Source organism: Microtus oregoni, unplaced genomic scaffold (assembly GCF_018167655.1).
Source record: "Microtus oregoni isolate MIOR12 unplaced genomic scaffold, Mior012 000041F_ref0000270, whole genome shotgun sequence".
Classification (NCBI taxonomy): Eukaryota; Metazoa; Chordata; class Mammalia; order Rodentia; family Cricetidae; genus Microtus; species Microtus oregoni.
In genome coordinates, this window is record NW_024543208.1 from 4,674,804 (window position 1) to 4,688,597 (window position 13,794).

Genomic DNA, 13,794 nt, shown 5'->3' on the forward strand with positions numbered 1-13,794 from the left:
TTATGAATTCAATGCTACTCTTATAACCAAATCAGGTAAGTATGTTTAAAATAGAAAACTACAGGCCAAAATTTGTGATGAACTTAGATGCAAAAATAATATACTGAAAATGTGAACACGTTTATATATCAATAAAAATGTCAAACACTATCTAATTGGTTTTACCCCAAAGCTGCATTGATGGCTTAACATACATGAATTAATAAATATAATAAATAATATAAACTGGTTTTAAAGACAAAAATTACGTATTCATTTTAATAGATATATTTAAAGCCTTTATCAAAATCCAACATACTTTTATAATAAAAGTCTTGGAGACCATAGAGCTAGAGGAAATGTACCCTAAGGATGTATAGAGAAATCCACAGCAAACACTATCTTAAATTGAGAATAATTAAAAAAAATTCCTCTAAAATAAGAACAATACAGGGCTATTCACTACTCCTAAAATTCAATTTTGCACTTAAAGCACTAGTTGAGCAATAAGACATGAGAAAACAATTAAGGGATAAAAAATAGGAAAAGATGTCAAAGTATGCCTACATATATGATGTAGGCATCATATATAATATGGCATCATAGATAATATGATGTTTATAAATGATCTCAACATTCCACTAGAAAAGTTCTAAAAATGTTCAGCAATTTTAGATTGAAGGTGGGATGCTAATTCTATATACTATCATCAAACACATTAAGAAAGAGATCATAAACACATTCTTATTTGTAACAACCTCTAGGAAAATAAAATATCTGGGAGGAAAGCTAACAAAGATGTAAAAGATTTCTACAATGAGAAACAAGCAAACGTAAATATATTATGAATTAATAATATGAAAATTATCATTTTTCCTGAAACAGCAGATTCAATGTAATCTCAATTCTTAAAAAGTCTATAATTTTAATTACAGAACTAGAAAGCAAATAATTCTAACAATGTTTTCAGTAATGAAAAATTATTCTAAAATTCACATGAAACAATGGAAAACCAAAACAATACCTATACTAACCCTGAGAAAAAAGAACAGTGCTGGGGAGATTACAATTCCAGGTTTCAAAATATGTTATTAAGTTATTGTATAAAAACAGTATAGTACAAGAAAAAGGACTTGTAGATCAATGGAACAAAATAGAATAATACAACATAAGTACACATGACTACAAGTCTAATATTTGATAAAGTTTAAGAAATATATACTAGAGAAAAAACACCAACTTTAATAAATAGTCCTGGGACAATGAATGTCCACACATAAAGTAATGAACCTAGGTCAATACTTATCAACCTGAACAGAAAGTAACTCCAAATGGAACACAGGCATCCATGTGAACTCTGAAAGTACTAGGAGAAAACAAAGCTGGGGCTGAGATCAACAATTAACAAATAAGCCTTCAAAAATTCCAAAATTTCTATACAGCTGAGGCAGATGTCAATTGTGCATAATAGATTTTCCCCAATACGCAAGCACACACACGCACACACACACACACACACACACACACACACAATTGAAAACACAGAGTCAAAGGAAATTTAAAAATCCAAATAAGAAATGGACTATGAATCCGAACAGAGAATTTTCAGTGGACATAAAACAAAAATAGCTAAGAAATATTTGATAAAGTAACCATCATCCTTATAATTTGAAAATTTAAGATTAAAAGCACTTGAAATTTGATTTATTGCAAGTCAAATGTCTAATATCAACATACCTACTGATAAAAATGCTGAGGAAAACATGGAGCAAAAAAGAATAATTACTCACTGTTGGTAGGTCTGTCTGAAAATTGGTGCAGCTACTCTGGAAATCAGTGTGGATAATTTCTCTCCAAAGCTACAAGTAGATCTACCATATGACCCAACTATACAACTCCTTGACGTGTACCCAAAAGGCTCAACCTTCTGCTCCACAAACACTTCCTTAGCATTATTGATTGCTAAATGGCTAAATGTTAATTACTATAGAGCTAGGAAATGGAAATAATCTAAATGCCTTTTAAATAACCAATAGAGACTCTAAATGTGATTCAAATACACTATGGAATACTATTCAACTGTAAAGAAAAATGGAACCATGAAATTTATAAGTAAATGGATGAAAAAAGGAAGTATTGTATTGAATGAGATAACCCAGACCATGAAAGCAGAAAATCTCATGTTCTCTCTCATTTGCAGCCCCCGAATCTTAAGATGTGAATATAAACAAGATTAAAGCAAAAACAAAAGAAGGATTGGGGGCAGGGCTTCAGAGGCCAGTTTAAGGTATAGGTGATGTAAATGGAGAATAGAGAGACATAGACAAAGGGGCTTTAATTTTAGAAGGAAGAAAATATGAAAGGAGAGGGAGGGAAGAGGGTTAAAAACACTAAGAATATTAAATCTGTTTGGATGAAAAAGATGGTTTTCAAGATAGCCTTGTTTTTATTCAAGGAATAACATAGGCAGTGTTAGATTATCTCAACTCTATAGTAGACAGATGTTTATTTAGAGGTATGTAATTTCTCAGTTCCATCTGTACTTTCATAATAACTAACTTCTTGAAACTTAAGGTCTTGCTGGTATTAAAGTAATAATTATTCAGACATTAAATGGTAATAAAAATTTATGGAAGACTGTTGCAATAAAAACAGAGGATTAGATTCAGTTCAAATATATTTCAAAAGTAAAGGTCAAAGGATATTATAGCTGAGAAAAAGAATAAGCTATCAAATTAGAAACTACAAAGAGAAGATATCAAAAGTAAGACATTTCTAGATAAATCAATCTAACAAGATTCGGAATGGAGGATGACTTAGCTATCATGGTTATTACTAAAACTGGGTAAGGCAAAACCAAGAAATCCAAGAGCAAAGTTTGCTAGGAAGAAAAGTTTGGTGGACCCTGACTCAGTCTGATGAAAGGTAGCAAGAAGAAAAGCCTCTTTTCTGGTTTTGTGATGCTGATTGAATAAAATAAAAATAAAAATACAAAAAAGAGTAAATCCAGATCCATTACAAAAAGCAATGAAATATTTTACAGCTTTGGAAGACAACGGACTTTGTGAAAATAGAATAGTCTAAGCCCTCAGTGTACTCAGTAAAAAATGATAGCTATATCTCCTGTTGATTTCAAAGCCTATTAGGAACAGTTTTAATGATGCCAAGAAATACATGAAGACTTGCCATCTTGTGCGTGATCTAGACTGCACTAAGAAGCCACTGAATTAAAACTACACTTTCAGTCTTTATATTTTTAACTAGAAAATGTGTTTGTGGTGTGTGTGTGTGTGTGTCTGTGTGTGTGTGGTGTGCTGTGTGTGTATGAGAAAGAGAAAGAAAGACAGAGAGACAGAGAGAGACAGAAAGTGAGCACATGTGCTTGCTTGCTTTCTGTTATTCAGATCTTTTTTAAATGTGGCCATATGGTAAATGAGCTGTAATGTCTCAGTCTCTTAGTAGCAAAGATGGAATATGGAACAAGTCTCCAAATAGTTCAACCCAGCCATTGTGGGCCATAAAAGGGAGGAAAATATTCTATTTACCATCTTTCTCCTTGGAAAACTGCCATTTCCATAGAGGTCAGAATCCTATATCCAGTGCCAGTCGGAATTAGAACAATCTATTCAATTGTCCTTTATGAGTCCAAACAACTGTTAGATCTCTGTAGAAATTGTGTGGATCAGCAAGTATTTGGAGGAAACAGCTGTGCTTGGTCATTACTAAACGCTGTTAACATGGCTAATGGCTCAAATATGTACAACCAAGAAAGAAGCACTGCCCTTCTCACAGGAATGGCCGCTCTGTAATTGAATCTTGGTGTTTTTTTTCTTCAGTGGATGTGCATTTTGTATGTTCACATGCGCATGTGTGCTTTGGAGATACAAGTTATCCTGAAGTGTGGACAATTGTGGTAGTAATGTACATTTCTTCTCTGATCCTTGTTCATCCAAGAAAATCCAAAGAGTATATGTGATGCCTTTGTTTAGAAAAAAAATGGACAAAAGAGATCATCCACTATATAAAGTCTTGCTTGCTTTCTAGTACATTTCTGATTTCTCACATTGTAGATACTGATCTCTTTGAAGGTTAATTTGCTTTAAAAGTCCTAGTCAGCTTAAAACAAAACACAAAGCCATCTTGCTTTTTCTGAAATGGTAACCACCAAAGAACAGAAAAGCTTATACTCCAGAAACAATAGATGGAAGTGAAGAATGGAGAAAGAGGTTGGAATAGGCTAAAACTTAAACAGTAGGATTTTTCAAAAAGTCCCTTTGTATCTATACCAAATCTGAGTGATAAACTGCAAGCTGCCATAGGCATTCTGTAGTGACTTCTGCATACTAAGGAGCTCCTGAAACATATACTTTGGGCTCAGTGGTATAGAACTGGCTGACAAGCATTTCAGTTAGAAGACCTGGTTAAGTTGCTAGGTGGCACTGAAATTCTTAATGTGATTTCCAGAAAAAAAAAAAAACAGAAATATTCTGATTTGTTTAACTTGCTCTGATTGGGCAAGCTGGGGTCTCTGACTCATAGTTAGACCCTTAAGCCCTAATTCCAATCTTCTAACCTTTTCCATAGCATGGCTTTCAAGGTCTAAAGGATTGAGGATTGTTTGGCAACTGTGCCTTTAGAAGGCAAATTGCAAGGCTGCCAAAATAAACAAACAAAAAAAAATGAACAAATAAATTATTACCTTCTCCAAAGGAAGTTGTTTGTACAGACATCTGTCAAGGTATATATGGGATATTCCAAAAAAGAAAATGAAATTGACTTGTAAAAGCAGCAACAAGAAGAACTTCCACTTCCACCAAGCATACACTTAGCAAAGTCTACTCACATGCTAGCCCCTTAACCTTGAAATCTGTGGTAGCTCCTGCTTTCTTCTTGAAAGTAAAAGGAAGCTTGTTTGGGGAATGCATTTGGGTCTACTTTCTGACTTGCTTGTTTTCCAACTATCATCTTTGTCTATGCACATAGCAGCAAAGAGCACTGATTTTGCTTATTTGTTAAGGAACTACTTATTTGCAATGACTTTACTCATACTGCATGTGAGGAGTTGCCTATTGGATCTTTTGTGGTATTTCTGTTTAGCTTTACTTTAGTTTTAGTTTTGCTATCTTTTAGTAAATAGATGTGAAATTATCATAAACTCAAGAGTATAAAAAGTTTCATCGAAAGAGGATGGCTATATCTTCACAAATTTAATAAACCAACAATGCATAGTACTGTTCCTCCAAACCCAATGAAACCTTCTTCTGTTCAGTAACAGACTAAAAATCAGCCAGGCAAGTACACAGCAAAGCCACTGAGCTAAACCACTCTGCAGGTAAAAAACAAAAAAACAAAAATAAACCCCAGTTTATTGGGGAACAACCTACCAGGCTGTCTCACAAGGACAAAGAACAGTAGTAATCAGCAGGAAGACAAGCAGAGTGACGTCATTCTTAGCTTCTCCTTGGCTTGTAGTCTTCTTTATGGTCCTGCACATGAGTATGAGGCCTAATGTCATCTTTATATGAAGACCCCAGTGACACTGGATAAGGATTCATCTTAAAGACCTCATTCACTCTTAAGCATGCCATAGAAGACTTCAGGCCAAATACAGCAATATTCTGGTATTCTCAGCATCACTTCTGTGGAAATAGGACTCTGACATGTGAATTTGGGAAGTGGAAGTAAGACAAGTCAGCCTAAGGCAAAGCCCCTTCATGTTTCCCACTTTTTTGCATTCTTACATCTTCCTGTCAGTTTCGGAGGAGCAAAACAGATACCACTTCTGAATTGTCACAAACACTGAAACTCAAAGAGAGATTGACTAAAGCATAAAAGAACTAGACTGTTGCCAGTCAAGACCTGTAATTGACCTTTCAGTTTTCTCTTCCACACTACCGGTTCATAGGTTTTTATTATGTGATTTGACTGTATCGATGCAGGTTCCTCTCCCATGCACCACTTTTAATTCAAACATTTTCTCCTGTGGGCTAACCCTTTTCTTCACATAATGAATATGTGTTGCTCTCATTGGTTGATAATAAAGGCTACCTTGGCCTCTAACAAGGCAGAATATAGCTAGGGGAAAAAACAAACTAAAAAATATGAGAAGGAAGGGTGGAATCAGGAGAGACACAAGCCAGCACCAAAGAAACAATTTGTCAGTCAGAGCAACAGACTGTGCCCCCAAAGTCTAGTTGAAGAACAGAAGGAGGAAGAAGATGAGCAAGGAAGTCTGGACCGCGAGGGGTTATTCCACCCACTGAGACAGTGTGACTGTTCTAATGGGAGTTCACCAAATCCAGATGGACCAGGACTGAATGAGCATGTGATCAAACCAGACTCTCTGAATGTGGCTGAAAATGGGGGCTGACTGAGAAGCCATTGATAAAGGCACTGGGACTTGTTTCTACTGCATGTACTGGCTTTTTGGGACCTTAGTCTATTTGAATGCAAAGCTTCCTAGGCCTGGATGGGGGGGGAGGGCTTGGACTTCCCACAGGGCAGGGTTCCCTGCCCTCTCTTAGGAGGGAGGAGGAGGGAACAGGGGGAGTGGGGGAGCGGGAGAAGAATGGGAGAAGGGGAGGAAGTGTAAATTTTTGAATGGAAAAATAAAAAAAAAAAATTGTCACCAAACCTGTAAATGCCATGGCCAAGTGGCAATGCATAGATTAATAGTAATAGGTTAATTTGAATGTAAGAGTTAGTTAGTAATAAAACTGAACTATAGGCCAAACATTCTGTAGTTAATATTAATTCTTTGAGTGATTATTTAGAAGTGACTGCACAGGTGGTATTGGCACACGACTTTAATCCCAGGACTCGGGAGGCAGAGGCAGGAAGATCTCTATGAGTTTGAGGCCAGCCTGGTTTACAAGAGCTAGTTCCAGGACAGAGCTTCAAAGCTACAGCAAAACCCTGTCTTGAAAAACAAAAGAAACCAAAAACAAAAGTGACTGCAGGACAGGACTGGACAGGGAAACCTCTGTTGACAATCTTTTAAGAACATAATTGTATTTCTCATTAATTATGAATCTGATGTACTTTTCAGTATTTTTCAAATAATTTTTTCTGTTCAATATCTATGATCTCCTCATATTGTTGACCCTATCAAAGTTCAAGCTTAGCCTGAAGCCAAACTCATTTTGATTTATTGTTCTATCACAATTGTGGTGGTGTTTGGGATGTAGTTTATAATTATGGTGCATTACTGGATTATTTATTGAAAAAGATAGAGCTCGTGCTAGTAATAACAGTTAGTAATTTAGTTTCTCATTCAAGGAGACCTGACATGTGACATCATGCTTTCTATTTCCAGACTAGAGAAACAAACATAAGTTAATCTATCAATATTTTAGGGCACTATGAATTTATCCTTACCATTCTACAATGTCATTCTCTTTCTTTATTCTTTGTATGTGTGTACAAAGCAGATTTAAAAAGTACTTTTCTTGCTTTTCTAAATGAAGATGTAATCACTGGCCCAATGCAATAAGTTCTGCACCATGAGTCTAGGGGCAACCTTAAGAGTATCAAAAATATTTGCAAAACTTTCTAACTTAGCCTAAACACCCCACAAAGGAATATAATTTTTTTCAGAAACAGAAGTTTTGGCTAAAAAGTTATCCTGTTGGAATATGATACAGGCTACAACTTGGTCATTTAACCTTGGGAAATAAGGTAAAATTTTCCTGTATACAGTGAGGAATTAATCTCTTAAAAAGAAGAAGTCATGCTGGGAATAGAATCAAATGTTGAGTCAATATTTCCTCATTCACATTTTTGTTCCCATAGAATTTTCCTGTTTAGAATAAAGTTATTGGTACATCTTGGATACTACTGAAGCTGAACTGATTCTGCACACACAAATATCTAGTCATTCAGGTACACATTAATCGAAATTCACAAGTGACTCTTCTAGAGTGAAAAAGACAACTCAGCAGTTCTATCAGTTCAGTAATCACATAAAAAATATTGTAGAAGTATTTCAAAAGAATTCAATTGCAAGAAACAATCACCAGATAGTAATTTAAATAGAATGTTATTTACTATAGGGCTTTAGGTATTTTCAAAATTATAGATATTGAGGACATACAATATCAGTATGTATAAGGACCAGGCATACATACTGAATTATAGAAAAATTTCTAATCAATGTTCTATTGAAAGAGCCTTTTTCTCTGCTGCTATCAGAGATGTTGTTATAGGTGATGACTGCATCTAAAATTGTGTTCTGGAAGATCACTTTTCATAATGGTCATCCAAGATCACAAAAACCACAGCCTTTACTACCATATTTAGTACATTATAGCCCAGAAAGCCTGTGACTAGTCTCTGGTAGAAAAATAAAGAAACCAATACATAACTATACTTACCTTACTGAAAGAAATCAACTGAAGTAGCAGAAATACAGGCTGTATCTCAGTTCTATATATGCTAATACATATACTTTAAAAAATATTATGTTTAGTATAATAATAAATAAATTTTAGGAAGTTAGATTTTAATCATCCAGTCTTCATAATGCAGGGAAACAAAAGAAAGCTGAGGATCCTCTGCCACATACTCCATGAAGGACATGTCAACCATAAACTGAAGAAGAAAATCATGATACTCCCAAGGAAGAAAATATACTGTACATATAAACTTTTAAGTGCATTTTATAGTACACATAGATCTCACAGAAGTCAGGATGTATCATAAAAACACTTATATAGCAGAGTTACTGAACTTCAGAAATCTGACGCTTGGGACTGCATCCCTTTCTGCCTTGGTGGAGTAGCATCCTTTGCTTTCACCCACTAAATGCCTCAGGTATTTATTTACCCCACTTTAGGTAGGAGAGTCAAAAAATGTTTTCCAGATATGTTAAAATGTGTGCTTGATGGAAAATTATAAAGCAAAATTAAAGAAACATTAAAGAACAAAAGTATATGTGTCTTTTTTTAATTTAATTTATTTATTTATTAAAGATTTCTGTCTCTTCCCCGCCACTGCCTCCCATTTCCCTCCCCCTCCCCCAATTAAGCCCCCCCCCCCCTCAGCCCGAAAAGCAATCAGGCTTCCCTGTCCTGTGGGAAGTCCAAGGAACCCCCACCTCCATCCAGGTCTAGTAAGTTGAGCATATATGTGTCTTTAAGTTAAGTAGCACCTTGTTTCTAAAATTGGATGAAACAGAGTTTGGTGCCCTTAAGTATAGAATAATAATGTCTTCTTTGTTGATTGTTGCATTAACTAACATATTCTTCATTAGCATTTCTGAATTATTTTGGCTTATGTCTATTTTTGTCAGATATTATTATAGTGATACTAGCTTGGCCCCTAGTCCCATTGTCATAGAATTCATTCTCCCTATCCTTTGAGTTTATTTGAAGGTAAAGTGAGTTTCTTGTAGAAAACAGAAAACTATATTTTGCTTTTTACTCACTCAACTAACCTGTTCATTTTGATTGAGGAACTTACATTGTTAATTTTAAAAGTTACTATCGAAAGATGTATATTAATTGCTCTCATTTGGCATTTTTTTATGTTCTTAATCCTAATGTGTGTTTCAGTAGTTATAGCGTCATTTGCTTTCTTTCTATTTTCTCTTGTTTACCTCTCTCTTCATTTCAAAGTTATTTTTTCCAGTATTCTCTGTAGGACTTGTTTGATAGGCATTAATTCTGTTAACTTATTTATGCAAAGGAAAGGTTTTCCTTCTCTTTCAACTATGATAAATTTGCTTTGTACAGTAGTCTCCATTGGCATCCATGGTACTTTATAACTTGAAAGGCATGGCTCTAGTCTTTTCTGTCTTTTATAGAAATTAAGGAATAAACAGTCATTCTGATGGTTGCTACCTTTTATGTGACTAATTGTTCTTTTCTTTTATTATCAGTACCCTTTTGTTCTGTATGTTTAACATTTAAAATATAATGTCTAGTCAGAATTTTCTTTTCTGTCACTGTAAATGGGGTGTTTTGTGCTCAGTTTATATGTGTTTCTTCCTTTGGGGAAAGTTTTCTAATGTGATCCTCTTTAAGTTCTGGCCATGTCATTAACTTGAGACTTTTTTTCCTCATCTATGCCTATAATTTAAAGATTTTTGTCTTTTCATGATGTGGTAGTTTGAGTGATATACCCCCACAATCTCAAACATTTGAATGTCTTGAATTTTTCCTTCTGGGATTTGGTTTTACTTTTGTCCAAAATTTTCTTTCTGTTTTACACATCTTCCTTTTTGAATGGTAATATATATTTTGTATCATTATATGATGGAAGTATGTAATTTGGTTTCTGATTTTTACAGGAGTTTACAATGAATAGATTTCCTGAGTTGTAGATGAGACTGGTTTTTCAACAATGTAGTTAGTGTAAAACATTATGGGATTTTTGAAATAGGACATAATTCAGTTTCCAGTATGATATAGTCATGAGACTATGCGGGCAGAAAATAGAATAAATAGTGTGAGATTTTCCCTATAGTCATGGGCTTTTTAATACTTAGTTCCATGTTATTAGTATTGTTTTGACATTTTGACAGGTATGACCAAGCCTTTTTTCCCCCTTCTTTCCTGCTCATACCCCTATGTCATCAGATTTAACACTTCCTTTTCCATTATTCCTAGTGAATTATTTATATTAGTGCATTCTCTGTTTTATTTGTTTCTTTGTTTCTTATAAAATTACATTGATTATTAATTCTTTTCCTTCTTCCACATGCTCCTACATACCCCACCTTTATCTTTATCAGATTCATAACCTGTTTTTTCATTAATTGTTGTCACATGCATATATGTATATGTGTACAAATGCATGTGTTTTTTCTCCCTTCCTTTCTGCCTCTCCCTTTCTTCCATCCCTTCTCTTTCTTTATTTCTTTCTTTCTCTTCTTTTTATTTTTGATAGTTTAAGAAGGTTTGGCTATAGATGCTCAAAAGTCATAGAATTCTACTGTGGCTCATCTGGACCTGGTCGTTTTCTTTATTTGGAAGACTTTTTATTAATATCTCAATCCCTTTTGCTATTGTTGTTGTTGTTCAGGTTGTTGTCTTGTTGACTTCTTGGTTAATTTTATTGGTTTGATTGAATCTAGAAATTCATCAATTTTTTTAGGTTTTCCAAATTAATGGAGTAGATGTTTTTAAAGTACTAATCCCTTATAATATTCTGAATTTCTTTAGTGTTTGCTTTAATGTGTCCCTGTTTATTTCTGATTCTCTTACTTTCATTGGTTTATTTCTCCCTTCCTCTGCTTTCCTTTTTGTGTCCCTCTCTGTCTTCTCTCTCTCTCCCTTCCTCCCTCTTTCCCCCTCCTTCCCTCCCTCCCTTTTTCCCTTCCTCCCTCCTTCTCTCCCTCTTTCCCTCCCTTCCTCCCTCCCTTCCTTCTTCCCTTCCTCCCTTTCTCATATTTAGGTGGACCACTGATCTTTCAATACACTTCATCTTCTCACAGAACCAGCTCTTTATTTAATCTTTTCAATCTATTTTCATTTCTCATATATTAATATATTACATCCAAACCAGTTTCCTCTCCCTCCTCCCCTTCTAGTTCATCTCTGTCCTCCATTTCCCTTCAGAAAAGTTTCTGTCCTCTCAGAAATATCAATCAAACATGGTTCAGAAGGGTGCAATAAGACTAGGCACCTCCCCTCACATTATAACTGCAGCCTCGTATTATAAGGCAACCCAGTAGAAGGAAAGGCATCCCAAAAGCTGAAAAATGAGTCGGAAACAGTCCCTGCTCCTGATGTTAGGAGACCCACAGGAAGACCAAACTATACAACAATAACATATATGCAAGAGGGCCTAGGTCAGACCCATGCAGGTTACCTGAGTGTTGAGATTCAACTTTTTGATTTATTGATTATTTGTCTTGTTTTTTATTAATTTGTGTTTGAACACTGTATGATTTTTGTATTTAATGCGATCAAATTGGTTTGGATTTCAATTTTCATTTTTTTTCAAATTTTTGAGCTGCATTATCAATCCATTAATTTGTACACATTCCTCTGTGTGTGTGCTTTAATGTAGGCACTTAGAGATATAAATTCTCTTGTAAGATTATTATCAATGTGTTCCAACTGTTTTGTTGTGTTGTTTTCATGTTCAATTAGTTACTGAACTTTTTTTTTTCTTTTTCCTTGATTTCTTCTTTGACCCATTCATCATTCAGTAGTGGGTTGTTAAATCTCCATGAGTTCATGGATTTTCCTAATGATTTGTTCATTATTATATGTTTTAAGTTTTATTGTGGTGTGGCCAGATAGGATATACAAATATTTCAATCTTTTTTTAATTTGTAAAGGTTTGTTGTGTTCCATACCATGGTCTATTTTATAAGTGCTTCTCTTGAATAGAATATGCATTATTTGGTGTTTCAGTTAAATATTCTGCAGCTAATTTTTAAATCCGTTTGATGAATCATGTTTTTTAATTCTAATGTTTCTCATGATATTTTTCCATATGACCTATTTGTTGGAGAAAGTGTGGTATTAAGATTATCTACTATTAATATGTACATTTATTAAATTGGGTTTAACAAAGTTGAGTGTATGTATGTTTAGGGTTATAATGTCTTCTTTGTTAATGGGTCCCTTGATAAGAATGATCACTGTTAGTTGGAGATCTACTATACTAGATATTAGTATCGAGATACCTGCTTTCTTTATGGTCCCATTTGAGTTCTTTTGTCCACCCTTTTATTGTAAATAGTGCCTTTCTTGTACTATATGCTTCTTGTATATGAAAGATAGATAAATTTTGTTTCTTGATCCTCCATTCATCCTGTGCCTTTTGATGGAATAATTGGAGACTTTAATATACAAAGTTATGATCATATGGTTTGTATTAATTATGCATATTCCAGTCTTTTCTGAAGTATTGATTTTGATAAATTTGAATTTTTTTGTGTGACTTTTTTTTATTCCTACAGTTTTCAATACACTTCTTTGTTTTGTATACTTAATTATATCTATGGAGGATTTTCATTTCTGATTTTGTATATTTGGTATTTTTTTACTTTTCTTGTATTGACTAGACCCTGCAGAAGGATATACAGAATCTGACTAGATAGAGAGCCTGTATGTGATGTGTATACTTTTAAACAAACATAAAATAATTTCCACCTGATGCGTTACCCTTCCCTTTCTTTCTTCTTCCTGGTTCTACAATCATGAGTTACCAAACAAAGGTGTTCCCATTATCTTACTACCCTAGCTTTTTTATATTTTTTCTTTTTTTTTTTTTTTTTTGGTTTTTAGAGACAGGGTTTCTCTGTGGTTTTGGAGCCTGTCCTGGAACTAGCTCTTGTAGACCAGGCTGGTCTCGAACTCACAGAGATCCGCCTGCCTCTGCCTCCCGAGTGCTGGGATTAAAGGCGTGCACCACCACCGCCCGGCTGCTTTTTTATATTTTTGTGTATTTCTTTTGTCTAGAATATTAAGGAAGATTTGCTTGTCTACTGATAAGTGCATATAGTGATATTAGCTATGTCTTAGATTTGAGGGCAATATTATTAGCATCTACTGTAGCCCAGCAGGCAATACAATGAGACTGAGCTTAGTAACAAGAATCTCATACCTTTCTCTTTTCCTTGTATTTTACTAGCTCTGCTATTCTATAATAAAGGGTGTAGTGATCGATTTCAGTTATTGATGCAGGGAAAAAACATGGCAACACATTGTTTGGTCTCTCCATTTAACATGTATTATGCATTTTTCAGAGTGTGTGTTGTCAACTGCTCTTTATAAGTCTACCATTGCTTTCATTTTAAAAGAGGACACTGGGATTGACTTACTCGACAACTTGTAATAACTGAGGATTATAATTGAGTTC